Source organism: Notolepis coatsorum (assembly GCF_963971535.1).
Source record: "Notolepis coatsorum genome assembly, chromosome: 6".
Classification (NCBI taxonomy): Eukaryota; Metazoa; Chordata; class Actinopteri; order Aulopiformes; family Paralepididae; genus Notolepis; species Notolepis coatsorum.
In genome coordinates this window covers 17,524,260-17,541,923 of record NC_140170.1, presented here as the reverse complement: position 1 = coordinate 17,541,923, position 17,664 = coordinate 17,524,260, and the positions used below count along the sequence as shown (strand labels likewise).

General features: G+C 55.3%; 1 protein-coding gene across 4 annotated transcripts in view; it reads left to right on the top strand.

Annotated features, from left to right (window-relative positions):
- The window catches only part of rad18 (RAD18 E3 ubiquitin protein ligase), a 385,931-nt gene that overhangs the window by 355,366 nt on the left and 12,901 nt on the right, over positions 1-17,664 (top strand). The window lies entirely within an intron of this gene.

The window sequence follows — 17,664 nt, the reverse complement described above, 5'->3', positions numbered from 1 at the left end:
GTTTCTGAGCTCCAGCAGGAACAGCAGTCTCTCCTGTGACACGCTCTGTGTTTCTGAGCTCCAGCAGGAACAGCAGTCTCTCCTGTGACACGCTCTGTGTTTCTGAGCTCCAGCAGGAACAGCAGTCTCTCCTGTGACACGCTCTGTGTTTCTGAGCTCCAGCAGGAACAGCAGTCTCTCCTGTGACACGCTCTGTGTTTCTGAGCTCCAGCAGGAACAGCAGTCTCTCCTGTGACACGCTCTGTGTTTCTGAGCTCCAGCAGGAACAGCAGTCTCTCCTGTGACACGCTCTGTGTTTCTGAGCTCCAGCAGGAACAGCAGTCTCTCCTGTGACACGCTCTGTGTTTCTGAGCTCCAGCAGGAACAGCAGTCTCTCCTGTGACACGCTCTGTGTTTCTGAGCGCCAGCAGGAACAGCCAATCGCCATAAAAGGTTCTACGGACTGCAGAATGCAAACGGAAATGCAATGATTAATGAATGAGCGGCACCATAAGGACAGATCCCAGACCTGCGTGTCTTCTCCCCCGTGGCATGACTCCCGAGTGGCCGTGTGTTGTCGGGACAGATCCCAGACCTGCGTGACTCCCGACCCGAGTGGCCGTGTGTTGTCGGGACGTCGCCTCCGGCTCGCCAATTTCCTAACCTCTGCCTCCGACGAGCTGCTTTTTATTGTCCCCTCGTGCTCGAAAACACAAAGCAATTATGGGTTAGACTCAGCCTAGAGCTCAGGTCTTAACCACGCTGGCCTAGAGCTCAGGTCTTAACCACGCTGGCCTAGAGCTCAGGTCTTAACCCACGCTGGCCTAGAGCTCAGGTCTTAACCACGCTGGCCTAGAGCTCAGGTCTTAACCACGCTGGCCTAGAGCTCAGGTCTTAACCACGCTGGCCTAGAGCTCTGGTCTTAACCACGCTGGCCTAGAGCTCAGGTCTTAACCACGCTGGCCTAGAGCTCAGGTCTTAACCCATGCTGGTCCAGAGCTCAGGTCTTAACCACGCTGGCCTAGAGCTCTGGTCTTAACCACGCTGGTCCAGAGCTCAGGTCTTAACCCACGCTGGCCTAGAGCTCAGGTCTTAACCACGCTGGCCTAGAGCTCAGGTCTTAACCACGCTGGCCTAGAGCTCTGGTCTTAACCACGCTGGTCCAGAGCTCAGGTCTTAACCCACGCTGGCCTAGAGCTCAGGTCTTAACCACGCTGGCCTAGAGCTCAGGTCTTAACCCACACTGGCCCAGAGCTCAGGTCTTAACCCACGCTGGCCCAGAGCTCAGGTCTTAACCACGCTGGCCCAGAGCTCAGGTCTTAACCCACGCTGGCCTAGAGCTCAGGTCTTAACCCACGCTGGCCTAGAGCTCAGGTCTTAACCACGCTGGTCCAGAGCTCAGGTCTTAACCACGCTGGCCCAGAGCTCAGGTCTTAACCACGCTGGTCCAGAGCTCAGGTCTTAACCACGCTGGTCCAGAGCTCGGGTCTTAACCACGCTGGCCTAGAGCTCAGGTCTTAACCACGCTGGCCTAGAGCTCTGGTCTTAACCACGCTGGCCTAGAGCTCAGGTCTTAACCACGCTGGCCTAGAGCTCAGGTCTTAACCACGCTGGCCCAGAGCTCAGGTCTTAACCCACGCTGGCCTAGAGCTCAGGTCTTAACCACGCTGGCCTAGAGCTCGGGTCTTAACCACGCTGGCCTAGAGCTCAGGTCTTAACCACGCTGGCCCAGAGCTCAGGTCTTAACCATGCTGGCCTAGAGCTCAGGGCCCTCATGCATCAACGTGTTCTACGCACAGATCTGTGCGTAACCCGTGCGTACGATCATTTCTAAGCAAAGAGTGGGATTCATCAACTTCAACTTGAACTTGACTTCGTGCTTACATCTACGCACATTTCGGACCTGGCGTACCTCGCGCCCAGTGGTAGAATATATTATTACAACAAGGAAATGAGCTTCTGTGCATAATAACACTGGATGTTCTATGAACCGTAGTTCATTATAGTTCATTGTAAAATAGCAACAGTAGTGTAATTATGGTCAAAACCCTATAAATAGCATTTGGAATAATAGATCTTTCTCTCAGAATGAATGCAGCATGTCATATATGTTACGATGAATTGAAAATGGGGGACCCTGATGTAAACAAGACGAAAGTCTTTCTCTGGTCTGCATCCCCTTAACAATTGTATGTATTGAGCTGTACTGTACTGTACCCATTCTGCAATCTGTTAATAAAGTTCTCATTCATTCATTCATTCATGGTTTATATAGCGTTATCGGAATATACGGGGTGTAGGCTACTGACTGACTGCGCTCCGCGTAGCTTGATTGATTGATTGATTGAAAAGTTTATTAACAGATTGCAGAATGGGTACAGTACAGTACAGCTCAGTACATACAATTGTTAATTGGGGATGCAGACCAACTTTCGTCCTGTTTACATCAGGGTCCCCCATTTTCAATTCATCATAAATCATAAAGCTCAACTCGTTATTATTTTGCGCACAGACCGCCGAAACACGGGAACGTTTTGATTATATTTAAAAGGCTTTACGTTAAACGAAACAAGTGGAATTTCGAAGCTGTAAGCAGAATAAGTCATATGAATATAGTGTTCTTCCCCCTTTTTACTGTACAAGAAAGAATAGAAAACGCATTGCAATGACACCATGCAGATAGTGGACAGACTATATGATGGAATTCAAGTTCATGTATTGAAAGGCAGGATACATCATACATGCAGTGAGATTCATTGTTCTTGTATATGCTCTCGTATTATATTGTTTATATAGGCTACCCAATACTGACATCAAAATAGATTGTAGTAGTATGCCTCTAGAAATCATGCAGCAGGTAGAAAATTGACGGGAGATCCATCGCGATTTGGAATAGAATTGAGGAGAACTTTAATCCGTGGGTATTAATCAAACAACACGGGAAAAGGCAGTCATATTCCAGCGCGGTCTTTATTAGCCGACAACAAAATAGATGCCTCTAAAAATCATATAGCCAATCGAACACAACTAATAAAGGCATTCATATTGTACAGCACGGTTATAATGACACACAACACAACCAACGCCAAACAGTGGTCAACGAACGGTCTTTATTAGTATTTTGAGCTGTCCAGGCAGAATTGCAGCAATGGTCTTAGGGAGCCGTTGATATCTGACATCACCGTTTACAAATCCGCCTTTTATTTATCCACCTCCGTTACGAGGACCTCCACCTCGGTGTCTGTGTAGTTTCTCTTTTTCGTTCGCTTTGCCATCCTCCAACATTCCACGCACAGGGATTCCCTCATGGTATTTGAAGGGGAGGGCCTGACCATATTTGGTTGGTCGGGGCGGTTTTGGTATGCAAATACGTGAAAGCGTGCACGAGCTGCGGCGCAGGGCCAAGGTGGGATTCATCATGACAGGTGTGCGTAGAGCCTGCTTACGCACGTGTGATGAATGCCGACTTCCCTGTGCGTGCGCTAGTTCTAAATTCCGTGCTTACGTGTGGAAGTAGGTCAAGGTCAAAGTCCACGTTGATGAATGAGGGCCCAGGTCTTAACCACGCTGGCCCAGAGCTCAGGTCTTAACCACGCTGGCCCAGAGCTCTGGTCTTAACCACGCTGGCCTAGAGCTCAGGTCTTAACCACGCTGGCCTAGAGCTCTGGTCTTAACCCACGCTGGCCTAGAGCTCAGGTCTTAACCACGCTGGCCCAGAGCTCAGGTCTTAACCACGCTGGTCCAGAGCTCAGGTCTTAACCCACGCTGGCCTAGAGCTCAGGTCTTAACCACGCTGGCCTAGAGCTCGGGTCTTAACCACGCTGGCCTAGAGCTCAGGTCTTAACCACGCTGGCCTAGAGCTCTGGTCTTAACCACACTGGCCCAGAGCTCAGGTCTTAACCACGCTGGCCTAGAGCTCAGGTCTTAACCACGCTGGCCTAGAGCTCAGGTCTTAACCCACACTGGCCTAGAGCTCTGGTCTTAACCCACGCTGGCCCAGAGCTCAGGTCTTAACCACGCTGGCCTAGAGCTCAGGTCTTAACCACGCTGGCCTAGAGCTCAGGTCTTAACCACGCTGGCCTAGAGCTCAGGTCTTAACCACGCTGGCCTAGAGCTCAGGTCTTAACCACGCTGGCCCAGAGCTCGGGTCTTAACCACGCTGGTCCAGAGCTCAGGTCTTAACCACGCTGGCCTAGAGCTCAGGTCTTAACCACGCTGGCCCAGAGCTCAGGTCTTAACCACGCTGGCCTAGAGCTCAGGTCTTAACCACGCTGGCCCAGAGCTCTGGTCTTAACCACGCTGGTCCAGAGCTCAGGTCTTAACCACGCTGGCCTAGAGCTCAGGTCTTAACCACGCTGGCCTAGAGCTCAGGTCTTAACCACGCTGGCCTAGAGCTCAGGTCTTAACCACGCTGGTCTAGAGCTCTGGTCTTAACCACGCTGGCCCAGAGCTCAGGTCTTAACCACGCTGGCCTAGAGCTCAGGTCTTAACCACGCTGGCCTAGAGCTCAGGTCTTAACCCACGCTGGCCTAGAGCTCAGGTCTTAACCACGCTGGCCCAGAGCTCAGGTCTTAACCACGCTGGCCTAGAGCTCGGGTCTTAACCACGCTGGCCTAGAGCTCAGGTCTTAACCACGCTGGCCCAGAGCTCAGGTCTTAACCCGCCCAGAGCTCAGGTCTTAACCACGCTGGCCCAGAGCTCAGGTCTTAACCCACGCTGGCCCAGAGCTCAGGTCTTAACCCACGCTGGCCTAGAGCTCAGGTCTTAACCACGCTGGCCCAGAGCTCAGGTCTTAACCCACGCTGGCCTAGAGCTCAGGTCTTAACCACGCTGGCCCAGAGCTCAGGTCTTAACCACGCTGGCCTAGAGCTCAGGTCTTAACCACGCTGGCCTAGAGCTCAGGTCTTAACCCACGCTGGTCCAGAGCTCAGGTCTTAACCACGCTGGCCTAGAGCTCAGGTCTTAACCACGCTGGCCTAGAGCTCAGGTCTTAACCACGCTGGCCCAGAGCTCAGGTCTTAACCACGCTGGCCTAGAGCTCTGGTCTTAACCACGCTGGCCTAGAGCTCAGGTCTTAACCACGCTGGCCTAGAGCTCAGGTCTTAACCACGCTGGCCTAGAGCTCAGGTCTTAACCACGCTGGTCCAGAGCTCAGGTCTTAACCACGCTGGTCCAGAGCTCAGGTCTTAACCACGCTGGTCCAGAGCTCAGGTCTTAACCACGCTGGCCTAGAGCTCAGGTCTTAACCCACGCTGGCCTAGAGCTCAGGTCTTAACCACGCTGGCCTAGAGCTCTGGTCTTAACCACGCTGGCCCAGAGCTCGGGTCTTAACCACGCTGGCCTAGAGCTCAGGTCTTAACCCACACTGGCCTAGAGCTCAGGTCTTAACCACGCTGGCCCAGAGCTCAGGTCTTAACCACGCTGGCCTAGAGCTCAGGTCTTAACCACGCTGGCCTAGAGCTCAGGTTTTAACCACGCTGGCCTAGAGCTCAGGTCTTAACCACGCTGGCCTAGAGCTCGGGTCTTAACCCACGCTGGTCTAGAGCTCAGGTCTTAACCACGCTGGTCTAGAGCTCAGGTCTTAACCCACGCTGGCCTAGAGCTCTGGTCTTAACCACGCTGGCCTAGAGCTCTGGTCTTAACCCACGCTGGCCTAGAGCTCAGGTCTTAACCACGCTGGCCTAGAGCTCAGGTCTTAACCACGCTGGCCTAGAGCTCAGGTCTTAACCACGCTGGCCTAGAGCTCAGGTCTTAACCACGCTGGTCCAGAGCTCAGGTCTTAACCACGCTGGCCTAGAGCTCAGGTCTTAACCACGCTGGCCTAGAGCTCAGGTCTTAACCCACGCTGGCCTAGAGCTCAGGTCTTAACCCACGCTGGCCCAGAGCTCAGGTCTTAACCACGCTGGCCTAGAGCTCAGGTCTTAACCACGCTGGCCTAGAGCTCAGGTCTTAACCACGCTGGCCTAGAGCTCAGGTCTTAACCACGCTGGCCTAGAGCTCAGGTCTTAACCACGCTGGCCCAGAGCTCTGGTCTTAACCACGCTGGTCTAGAGCTCTGGTCTTAACCACGCTGGCCTAGAGCTCAGGTCTTAACCACGCTGGCCTAGAGCTCAGGTCTTAACCCACGCTGGCCTAGAGCTCAGGTCTTAACCACGCTGGCCTAGAGCTCAGGTCTTAACCCACGCTGGCCTAGAGCTCTGGTCTTAACCCACGCTGGCCTAGAGCTCAGGTCTTAACCACGCTGGCCTAGAGCTCAGGTCTTAACCACGCTGGCCTAGAGCTCAGGTCTTAACCCACGCTGGCCTAGAGCTCAGGTCTTAACCCACGCTGGCCCAGAGCTCAGGTCTTAACCACGCTGGCCTAGAGCTCAGGTCTTAACCACGCTGGCCCAGAGCTCAGGTCTTAACCACGCTGGCCTAGAGCTCTGGTCTTAACCCACGCTGGCCTAGAGCTCAGGTCTTAACCACGCTGGCCTAGAGCTCTGGTCTTAACCACGCTGGCCCAGAGCTCATGTCTTAACCACGCTGGTCCAGAGCTCAGGTCTTAACCACGCTGGCCTAGAGCTCAGGTCTTAACCACGCTGGCCCAGAGCTCAGGTCTTAACCACGCTGGCCTAGAGCTCGGGTCTTAACCCACGCTGGCCTAGAGCTCAGGTCTTAACCACGCTGGCCCAGAGCTCAGGTCTTAACCCACGCTGGCCCAGAGCTCAGGTCTTAACCCACGCTGGCCCAGAGCTCAGGTCTTAACCCACACTGGCCTAGAGCTCGGGTCTTAACCCACGCTGGCCTAGAGCTCGGGTCTTAACCACGCTGGCCTAGAGCTCAGGTCTTAACCACGCTGGCCCAGAGCTCAGGTCTTAACCACGCTGGCCTAGAGCTCTGGTCTTAACCACGCTGGTCCAGAGCTCAGGTCTTAACCCACGCTGGCCTAGAGCTCTGGTCTTAACCACGCTGGTCCAGAGCTCAGGTCTTAACCCACGCTGGCCTAGAGCTCAGGTCTTAACCCACGCTGGCCTAGAGCTCAGGTCTTAACCCACGCTGGTCCAGAGCTCAGGTCTTAACCCACGCTGGCCTAGAGCTCAGGTCTTAACCCACGCTGGCCTAGAGCTCTGGTCTTAACCACGCTGGTCCAGAGCTCAGGTCTTAACCACGCTGGCCTAGAGCTCTGGTCTTAACCACGCTGGCCTAGAGCTCAGGTCTTAACCACGCTGGTCCAGAGCTCAGGTCTTAACCACGCTGGCCTAGAGCTCAGGTCTTAACCCACGCTGGCCTAGAGCTCAGGTCTTAACCACGCTGGCCCAGAGCTCAGGTCTTAACCACGCTGGCCCAGAGCTCGGGTCTTAACCACGCTGGCCTAGAGCTCTGGTCTTAACCACGCTGGCCTAGAGCTCAGGTCTTAACCACGCTGGCCTAGAGCTCAGGTCTTAACCACGCTGGCCTAGAGCTCGGGTCTTAACCACGCTGGCCTAGAGCTCAGGTCTTAACCCACGCTGGCCTAGAGCTCGGGTCTTAACCACGCTGGCCTAGAGCTCGGGTCTTAACCACGCTGGCCCAGAGCTCAGGTCTTAACCATGCTGGCCTAGAGCTCAGGTCTTAACCACGCTGGCCCAGAGCTCTGGTCTTAACCCACGCTGGCCTAGAGCTCAGGTCTTAACCCACGCTGGCCCAGAGCTCAGGTCTTAACCACGCTGGCCCAGAGCTCAGGTCTTAACCCACGCTGGCCTAGAGCTCAGGTCTTAACCCACGCTGGTCCAGAGCTCAGGTCTTAACCCACGCTGGCCCAGAGCTCGGGTCTTAACCACGCTGGCCCAGAGCTCGGGTCTTAACCACGCTGGCCTAGAGCTCAGGTCTTAACCCCCGCTGGCCTAGAGCTCAGGTCTTAACCACGCTGGTCCAGAGCTCAGGTCTTAACCACGCTGGCCCAGAGCTCAGGTCTTAACCACGCTGGCCTAGAGCTCAGGTCTTAACCACGCTGGCCTAGAGCTCAGGTCTTAACCCACGCTGGCCTAGAGCTCAGGTCTTAACCACGCTGGCCTAGAGCTCTGGTCTTAACCACGCTGGCCCAGAGCTCAGGTCTTAACCCACGCTGGCCCAGAGCTCAGGTCTTAACCACGCTGGTCCAGAGCTCAGGTCTTAACCACGCTGGCCCAGAGCTCAGGTCTTAACCACGCTGGCCTAGAGCTCAGGTCTTAACCACGCTGGCCTAGAGCTCGGGTCTTAACCCACGCTGGCCCAGAGCTCGGGTCTTAACCCACGCTGGTCCAGAGCTCAGGTCTTAACCACGCTGGCCTAGAGCTCGGGTCTTAACCCACGCTGGCCTAGAGCTCGGGTCTTAACCACGCTGGCCTAGAGCTCTGGTCTTAACCCACGCTGGCCCAGAGCTCTGGTCTTAACCCACGCTGGTCCAGAGCTCGGGTCTTAACCCACGCTGGTCCAGAGCTCGGGTCTTAACCCACACTGGCCTAGAGCTCAGGTCTTAACCACGCTGGCCCAGAGCTCAGGTCTTAACCACGCTGGCCTAGAGCTCAGGTCTTAACCACGCTGGCCTAGAGCTCAGGTTTTAACCACGCTGGCCTAGAGCTCAGGTCTTAACCACGCTGGCCTAGAGCTCGGGTCTTAACCCACGCTGGTCTAGAGCTCAGGTCTTAACCACGCTGGTCTAGAGCTCAGGTCTTAACCCACGCTGGCCTAGAGCTCTGGTCTTAACCACGCTGGCCTAGAGCTCTGGTCTTAACCCACGCTGGCCTAGAGCTCAGGTCTTAACCACGCTGGCCTAGAGCTCAGGTCTTAACCACGCTGGCCTAGAGCTCAGGTCTTAACCACGCTGGCCTAGAGCTCAGGTCTTAACCACGCTGGTCCAGAGCTCAGGTCTTAACCACGCTGGCCTAGAGCTCAGGTCTTAACCACGCTGGCCTAGAGCTCAGGTCTTAACCCACGCTGGCCTAGAGCTCAGGTCTTAACCCACGCTGGCCCAGAGCTCAGGTCTTAACCACGCTGGCCTAGAGCTCAGGTCTTAACCACGCTGGCCTAGAGCTCAGGTCTTAACCACGCTGGCCTAGAGCTCAGGTCTTAACCACGCTGGCCCAGAGCTCTGGTCTTAACCACGCTGGTCTAGAGCTCTGGTCTTAACCACGCTGGCCTAGAGCTCAGGTCTTAACCACGCTGGCCTAGAGCTCAGGTCTTAACCCACGCTGGCCTAGAGCTCAGGTCTTAACCACGCTGGCCTAGAGCTCAGGTCTTAACCCACGCTGGCCTAGAGCTCTGGTCTTAACCCACGCTGGCCTAGAGCTCAGGTCTTAACCACGCTGGCCTAGAGCTCAGGTCTTAACCACGCTGGCCTAGAGCTCAGGTCTTAACCCACGCTGGTCCAGAGCTCAGGTCTTAACCACGCTGGCCTAGAGCTCAGGTCTTAACCACGCTGGCCTAGAGCTCAGGTCTTAACCACGCTGGCCCAGAGCTCAGGTCTTAACCACGCTGGCCTAGAGCTCTGGTCTTAACCACGCTGGCCTAGAGCTCAGGTCTTAACCACGCTGGCCTAGAGCTCAGGTCTTAACCACGCTGGCCTAGAGCTCAGGTCTTAACCACGCTGGTCCAGAGCTCAGGTCTTAACCACGCTGGTCCAGAGCTCAGGTCTTAACCACGCTGGTCCAGAGCTCAGGTCTTAACCACGCTGGCCTAGAGCTCAGGTCTTAACCCACGCTGGCCTAGAGCTCAGGTCTTAACCACGCTGGCCTAGAGCTCTGGTCTTAACCACGCTGGCCCAGAGCTCGGGTCTTAACCACGCTGGCCTAGAGCTCAGGTCTTAACCCACACTGGCCTAGAGCTCAGGTCTTAACCACGCTGGCCCAGAGCTCAGGTCTTAACCACGCTGGCCTAGAGCTCAGGTCTTAACCACGCTGGCCTAGAGCTCAGGTTTTAACCACGCTGGCCTAGAGCTCAGGTCTTAACCACGCTGGCCTAGAGCTCGGGTCTTAACCCACGCTGGTCTAGAGCTCAGGTCTTAACCACGCTGGTCTAGAGCTCAGGTCTTAACCCACGCTGGCCTAGAGCTCTGGTCTTAACCCACGCTGGCCTAGAGCTCAGGTCTTAACCACGCTGGCCTAGAGCTCAGGTCTTAACCACGCTGGCCTAGAGCTCAGGTCTTAACCACGCTGGCCTAGAGCTCAGGTCTTAACCACGCTGGTCCAGAGCTCAGGTCTTAACCACGCTGGCCTAGAGCTCAGGTCTTAACCACGCTGGCCTAGAGCTCAGGTCTTAACCCACGCTGGCCTAGAGCTCAGGTCTTAACCCACGCTGGCCCAGAGCTCAGGTCTTAACCACGCTGGCCTAGAGCTCAGGTCTTAACCACGCTGGCCTAGAGCTCAGGTCTTAACCACGCTGGCCTAGAGCTCAGGTCTTAACCACGCTGGCCTAGAGCTCAGGTCTTAACCACGCTGGCCCAGAGCTCTGGTCTTAACCACGCTGGTCTAGAGCTCTGGTCTTAACCACGCTGGCCTAGAGCTCAGGTCTTAACCACGCTGGCCTAGAGCTCAGGTCTTAACCCACGCTGGCCTAGAGCTCAGGTCTTAACCACGCTGGCCTAGAGCTCAGGTCTTAACCCACGCTGGCCTAGAGCTCTGGTCTTAACCCACGCTGGCCTAGAGCTCAGGTCTTAACCACGCTGGCCTAGAGCTCAGGTCTTAACCACGCTGGCCTAGAGCTCAGGTCTTAACCCACGCTGGCCTAGAGCTCAGGTCTTAACCCACGCTGGCCCAGAGCTCAGGTCTTAACCACGCTGGCCTAGAGCTCAGGTCTTAACCACGCTGGCCCAGAGCTCAGGTCTTAACCACGCTGGCCTAGAGCTCTGGTCTTAACCCACGCTGGCCTAGAGCTCAGGTCTTAACCACGCTGGCCTAGAGCTCTGGTCTTAACCACGCTGGCCCAGAGCTCATGTCTTAACCACGCTGGTCCAGAGCTCAGGTCTTAACCACGCTGGCCTAGAGCTCAGGTCTTAACCACGCTGGCCCAGAGCTCAGGTCTTAACCACGCTGGCCTAGAGCTCGGGTCTTAACCCACGCTGGCCTAGAGCTCAGGTCTTAACCACGCTGGCCCAGAGCTCAGGTCTTAACCCACGCTGGCCCAGAGCTCAGGTCTTAACCCACGCTGGCCCAGAGCTCAGGTCTTAACCCACACTGGCCTAGAGCTCGGGTCTTAACCCACGCTGGCCTAGAGCTCGGGTCTTAACCACGCTGGCCTAGAGCTCAGGTCTTAACCACGCTGGCCCAGAGCTCAGGTCTTAACCACGCTGGCCTAGAGCTCTGGTCTTAACCACGCTGGTCCAGAGCTCAGGTCTTAACCCACGCTGGCCTAGAGCTCTGGTCTTAACCACGCTGGTCCAGAGCTCAGGTCTTAACCCACGCTGGCCTAGAGCTCAGGTCTTAACCCACGCTGGCCTAGAGCTCAGGTCTTAACCCACGCTGGTCCAGAGCTCAGGTCTTAACCCACGCTGGCCTAGAGCTCAGGTCTTAACCCACGCTGGCCTAGAGCTCTGGTCTTAACCACGCTGGTCCAGAGCTCAGGTCTTAACCACGCTGGCCTAGAGCTCTGGTCTTAACCACGCTGGCCTAGAGCTCAGGTCTTAACCACGCTGGTCCAGAGCTCAGGTCTTAACCACGCTGGCCTAGAGCTCAGGTCTTAACCCACGCTGGCCTAGAGCTCAGGTCTTAACCACGCTGGCCCAGAGCTCAGGTCTTAACCACGCTGGCCCAGAGCTCGGGTCTTAACCACGCTGGCCTAGAGCTCTGGTCTTAACCACGCTGGCCTAGAGCTCAGGTCTTAACCACGCTGGCCTAGAGCTCAGGTCTTAACCATGCTGGCCTAGAGCTCGGGTCTTAACCACGCTGGCCTAGAGCTCAGGTCTTAACCCACGCTGGCCTAGAGCTCGGGTCTTAACCACGCTGGCCTAGAGCTCGGGTCTTAACCACGCTGGCCCAGAGCTCAGGTCTTAACCACGCTGGCCTAGAGCTCAGGTCTTAACCACGCTGGCCCAGAGCTCTGGTCTTAACCCACGCTGGCCTAGAGCTCAGGTCTTAACCCACGCTGGCCCAGAGCTCAGGTCTTAACCACGCTGGCCCAGAGCTCAGGTCTTAACCCACGCTGGCCTAGAGCTCAGGTCTTAACCCACGCTGGTCCAGAGCTCAGGTCTTAACCCACGCTGGCCCAGAGCTCGGGTCTTAACCACGCTGGCCCAGAGCTCGGGTCTTAACCACGCTGGCCTAGAGCTCAGGTCTTAACCACGCTGGTCCAGAGCTCAGGTCTTAACCACGCTGGCCCAGAGCTCAGGTCTTAACCACGCTGGCCTAGAGCTCAGGTCTTAACCACGCTGGCCTAGAGCTCAGGTCTTAACCCACGCTGGCCTAGAGCTCAGGTCTTAACCACGCTGGCCTAGAGCTCTGGTCTTAACCACGCTGGCCCAGAGCTCAGGTCTTAACCCACGCTGGCCCAGAGCTCAGGTCTTAACCACGCTGGTCCAGAGCTCAGGTCTTAACCACGCTGGCCCAGAGCTCAGGTCTTAACCACGCTGGCCTAGAGCTCAGGTCTTAACCACGCTGGCCTAGAGCTCGGGTCTTAACCCACGCTGGCCCAGAGCTCGGGTCTTAACCCACGCTGGTCCAGAGCTCAGGTCTTAACCACGCTGGCCTAGAGCTCGGGTCTTAACCCACGCTGGCCTAGAGCTCGGGTCTTAACCACGCTGGCCTAGAGCTCTGGTCTTAACCCACGCTGGCCCAGAGCTCTGGTCTTAACCCACGCTGGTCCAGAGCTCGGGTCTTAACCCACGCTGGTCCAGAGCTCGGGTCTTAACCCACACTGGCCTAGAGCTCAGGTCTTAACCACGCTGGCCCAGAGCTCAGGTCTTAACCACGCTGGCCTAGAGCTCAGGTCTTAACCACGCTGGCCTAGAGCTCAGGTTTTAACCACGCTGGCCTAGAGCTCAGGTCTTAACCACGCTGGCCTAGAGCTCGGGTCTTAACCCACGCTGGTCTAGAGCTCAGGTCTTAACCACGCTGGTCTAGAGCTCAGGTCTTAACCCACGCTGGCCTAGAGCTCTGGTCTTAACCACGCTGGCCTAGAGCTCTGGTCTTAACCCACGCTGGCCTAGAGCTCAGGTCTTAACCACGCTGGCCTAGAGCTCAGGTCTTAACCACGCTGGCCTAGAGCTCAGGTCTTAACCACGCTGGCCTAGAGCTCAGGTCTTAACCACGCTGGTCCAGAGCTCAGGTCTTAACCACGCTGGCCTAGAGCTCAGGTCTTAACCACGCTGGCCTAGAGCTCAGGTCTTAACCCACGCTGGCCTAGAGCTCAGGTCTTAACCACGCTGGCCTAGAGCTCAGGTCTTAACCCACGCTGGCCTAGAGCTCTGGTCTTAACCCACGCTGGCCTAGAGCTCAGGTCTTAACCACGCTGGCCTAGAGCTCAGGTCTTAACCACGCTGGCCTAGAGCTCAGGTCTTAACCCACGCTGGCCTAGAGCTCAGGTCTTAACCCACGCTGGCCCAGAGCTCAGGTCTTAACCACGCTGGCCTAGAGCTCAGGTCTTAACCACGCTGGCCCAGAGCTCAGGTCTTAACCACGCTGGCCTAGAGCTCTGGTCTTAACCCACGCTGGCCTAGAGCTCAGGTCTTAACCACGCTGGCCTAGAGCTCTGGTCTTAACCACGCTGGCCCAGAGCTCAGGTCTTAACCACGCTGGTCCAGAGCTCAGGTCTTAACCACGCTGGCCTAGAGCTCAGGTCTTAACCACGCTGGCCCAGAGCTCAGGTCTTAACCACGCTGGCCTAGAGCTCGGGTCTTAACCCACGCTGGCCTAGAGCTCAGGTCTTAACCACGCTGGCCCAGAGCTCAGGTCTTAACCCACGCTGGCCCAGAGCTCAGGTCTTAACCCACGCTGGCCCAGAGCTCAGGTCTTAACCCACACTGGCCTAGAGCTCGGGTCTTAACCCACGCTGGCCTAGAGCTCAGGTCTTAACCCACGCTGGTCCAGAGCTCAGGTCTTAACCCACGCTGGCCTAGAGCTCAGGTCTTAACCCACGCTGGCCTAGAGCTCTGGTCTTAACCACGCTGGTCCAGAGCTCAGGTCTTAACCACGCTGGCCTAGAGCTCTGGTCTTAACCACGCTGGCCTAGAGCTCAGGTCTTAACCACGCTGGTCCAGAGCTCAGGTCTTAACCACGCTGGCCTAGAGCTCAGGTCTTAACCCACGCTGGCCTAGAGCTCAGGTCTTAACCACGCTGGCCCAGAGCTCAGGTCTTAACCACGCTGGCCCAGAGCTCGGGTCTTAACCACGCTGGCCTAGAGCTCTGGTCTTAACCACGCTGGCCTAGAGCTCAGGTCTTAACCACGCTGGCCTAGAGCTCAGGTCTTAACCACGCTGGCCTAGAGCTCGGGTCTTAACCACGCTGGCCTAGAGCTCAGGTCTTAACCCACGCTGGCCTAGAGCTCGGGTCTTAACCACGCTGGCCTAGAGCTCGGGTCTTAACCACGCTGGCCCAGAGCTCAGGTCTTAACCACGCTGGCCTAGAGCTCAGGTCTTAACCACGCTGGCCCAGAGCTCTGGTCTTAACCCACGCTGGCCTAGAGCTCAGGTCTTAACCCACGCTGGCCCAGAGCTCAGGTCTTAACCACGCTGGCCCAGAGCTCAGGTCTTAACCCACGCTGGCCTAGAGCTCAGGTCTTAACCCACGCTGGTCCAGAGCTCAGGTCTTAACCCACGCTGGCCCAGAGCTCGGGTCTTAACCACGCTGGCCCAGAGCTCGGGTCTTAACCACGCTGGCCTAGAGCTCAGGTCTTAACCCCCGCTGGCCTAGAGCTCAGGTCTTAACCACGCTGGTCCAGAGCTCAGGTCTTAACCACGCTGGCCCAGAGCTCAGGTCTTAACCACGCTGGCCTAGAGCTCAGGTCTTAACCACGCTGGCCTAGAGCTCAGGTCTTAACCCACGCTGGCCTAGAGCTCAGGTCTTAACCACGCTGGCCTAGAGCTCTGGTCTTAACCACGCTGGCCCAGAGCTCAGGTCTTAACCCACGCTGGCCCAGAGCTCAGGTCTTAACCACGCTGGTCCAGAGCTCAGGTCTTAACCACGCTGGCCCAGAGCTCAGGTCTTAACCACGCTGGCCTAGAGCTCAGGTCTTAACCACGCTGGCCTAGAGCTCGGGTCTTAACCCACGCTGGCCCAGAGCTCGGGTCTTAACCCACGCTGGTCCAGAGCTCAGGTCTTAACCACGCTGGCCTAGAGCTCGGGTCTTAACCCACGCTGGCCTAGAGCTCGGGTCTTAACCACGCTGGCCTAGAGCTCTGGTCTTAACCCACGCTGGCCCAGAGCTCTGGTCTTAACCCACGCTGGTCCAGAGCTCGGGTCTTAACCCACGCTGGTCCAGAGCTCGGGTCTTAACCCACGCTGGCCTAGAGCTCGGGTCTTAATCCACACTGGCCTAGAGCTCAGGTCTTAACCCACGCTGGTCCAGAGCTCGGGTCTTAACCCACGCTGGTCCAGAGCTCGGGTCTTAACCCACGCTGGCCTAGAGCTCGGGTCTTAACCCACACTGGCCTAGAGCTCAGGTCTTAACCCACACTGGCCTAGAGCTCAGGTCTTAACCCACGCTGGCCCAGAGCTCGGGTCTTAACCCACGCTGGTCCAGAGCTCAGGTCTTAACCACGCTGGCCTAGAGCTCGGGTCTTAACCCACACTGGCCTAGAGCTCAGGTCTTAACCCCCGCTGGCCCCCAGCCCTCAAGGGGACATTCCATCCTTGGCATCCTTGTCTCGTCTTAAAGGGATATTCCACCGATTATTCTATGGAGCCCGTCTGATTTCGATTAAAATGTTCGATTTGGATTAGATTCAAATGTATTGTCATCATAAGTGGCACAAGTACCGTACGACAACAAGAAGTTTGGCATCCAACCAGAGTGCAAATGTAACGGTAAAGTGCAATAGTAACATACGATGTGCTGGTGATTATAAAATATATAAATCGGTACTACAGAGTAATAGTGCTACTCGGATGTATGTACAGAGTTGTAGTATTAATATGTACAGTGATGCACTATGGTAGTAATTCATACTGGCCAGCAGTGTAACTAGTAAGAGTAGGTAAATGCCAAGAGCTCAAGATTTAGGAACAGTTTTTTCGACCCCCAAGCAGTCGGACTGTTAAACTCTCATTGACCGTCCCCTCACGTGCACCATGCACCTTACCTGGACTTACTTGATAACTGATCATCTATTATGTCTACCGCTCATCATGCACTTTAAAATACAGTGTTATGTTATGTGTTACATGTGTGGTTGTACTACGGTCACGTGGGAGCTCCCCTGAAATTCCGTTGTATACTTGTGTGCAATGCACAATTAAAAGTCTATTCTATTAAGGGATATGTACAGATATAGATATAGTGTCTACAGATATTTAAAAAGGACTATATAGATAGATAGATAGATAGATAGATAGATAGATAGATAGATAGATAGATAGATAGATAGATAGATAGATAGATAGATAGATAGATAGATAGATAGATAGATAGATAGATAGGATACTTTATTAATCCCCTTGGGGAAATGTGCAGGTATGTACAGACAGATGTGGATATATATATATATATATATATATATACATACATGGTAAGAATAAATAATATATACGGTATATACAGCTTTATTGTACTAGCTATAATAATATATACGGTATATACAGCTTTATTGTACTAGCTATATACAGAGTTATGCAGGTGTATAAGTAGGTATATAGATCTAGGTCGTCCTCGGACGGGCCCTCCATCGGTGCTTCCAGTCATCCCGATCCTCCATGCCTCTGGCTAGCTCGCCGGTGCTTTCTGATCCCACATCTCTCCTGAGTACGTCCACATAGGTTAACGTGGGACGTCCTCGTGATCGATGCCCGTGTGTTGGTTCCCACAGCACAAGTTTGGTGGCTGGCAGCTCATGGTGTCTCTGGCAGTGACCTGCCAGCCTCATTCTCCTGACTGCCACTTTCTCGCTCACCCTTAGTGCCCCCCCCGCCCCCCCCCCCATACAAGTTTGCATTGGCGACATGCTCATCCCTGTTGATGTTGAGCACCACACGCATCATTCTGGTGTAGCACCCATCCAAGGACTTCTGCAGGGTGGGCTTCAGGGTCCAGCAGCCATCCACTGCCAAACAGAAGAACAGACTCAACTGTTGCATAAAAGAAGCTGAGCTTCATTTGACGGGGGAGGCTGGAGTTCCACACACTGGTCATGCCGTTCAGAGCCCTCCTCCACGCGAGCACCTTCCTCACTTTAAGGTCTTGCTCGGACGAGTTGACCCACGAGCCCAGCGGGTATTTGAAGTCACTGACTTCCTTTAGAGCAGTGCCTCCTGTTGTTGTTAGAGGTGGATGATCCGGGAGGATGTTATAGGTTATGATGACCTCGGGTTTCTTGGCATTTAGCCTGAGGCCAACCTTGACGCACTCCGTACTCCACTCTGCACAGGAGTTCCTGTGCTGCTCCACGTGGTCAGAGAGCAGGCTGATGTCGTCCGCGTAGCCCAGGTCTGTTAGGACTACGGTGGGGTGTCGTCTCCATCTCCTTGGGGTCATTGTGAGGCCGAGTTCCCGTCCACTGATGGCCTTCCTGATAACCAGATTTGAACACCGCCGCCTCAGAAAC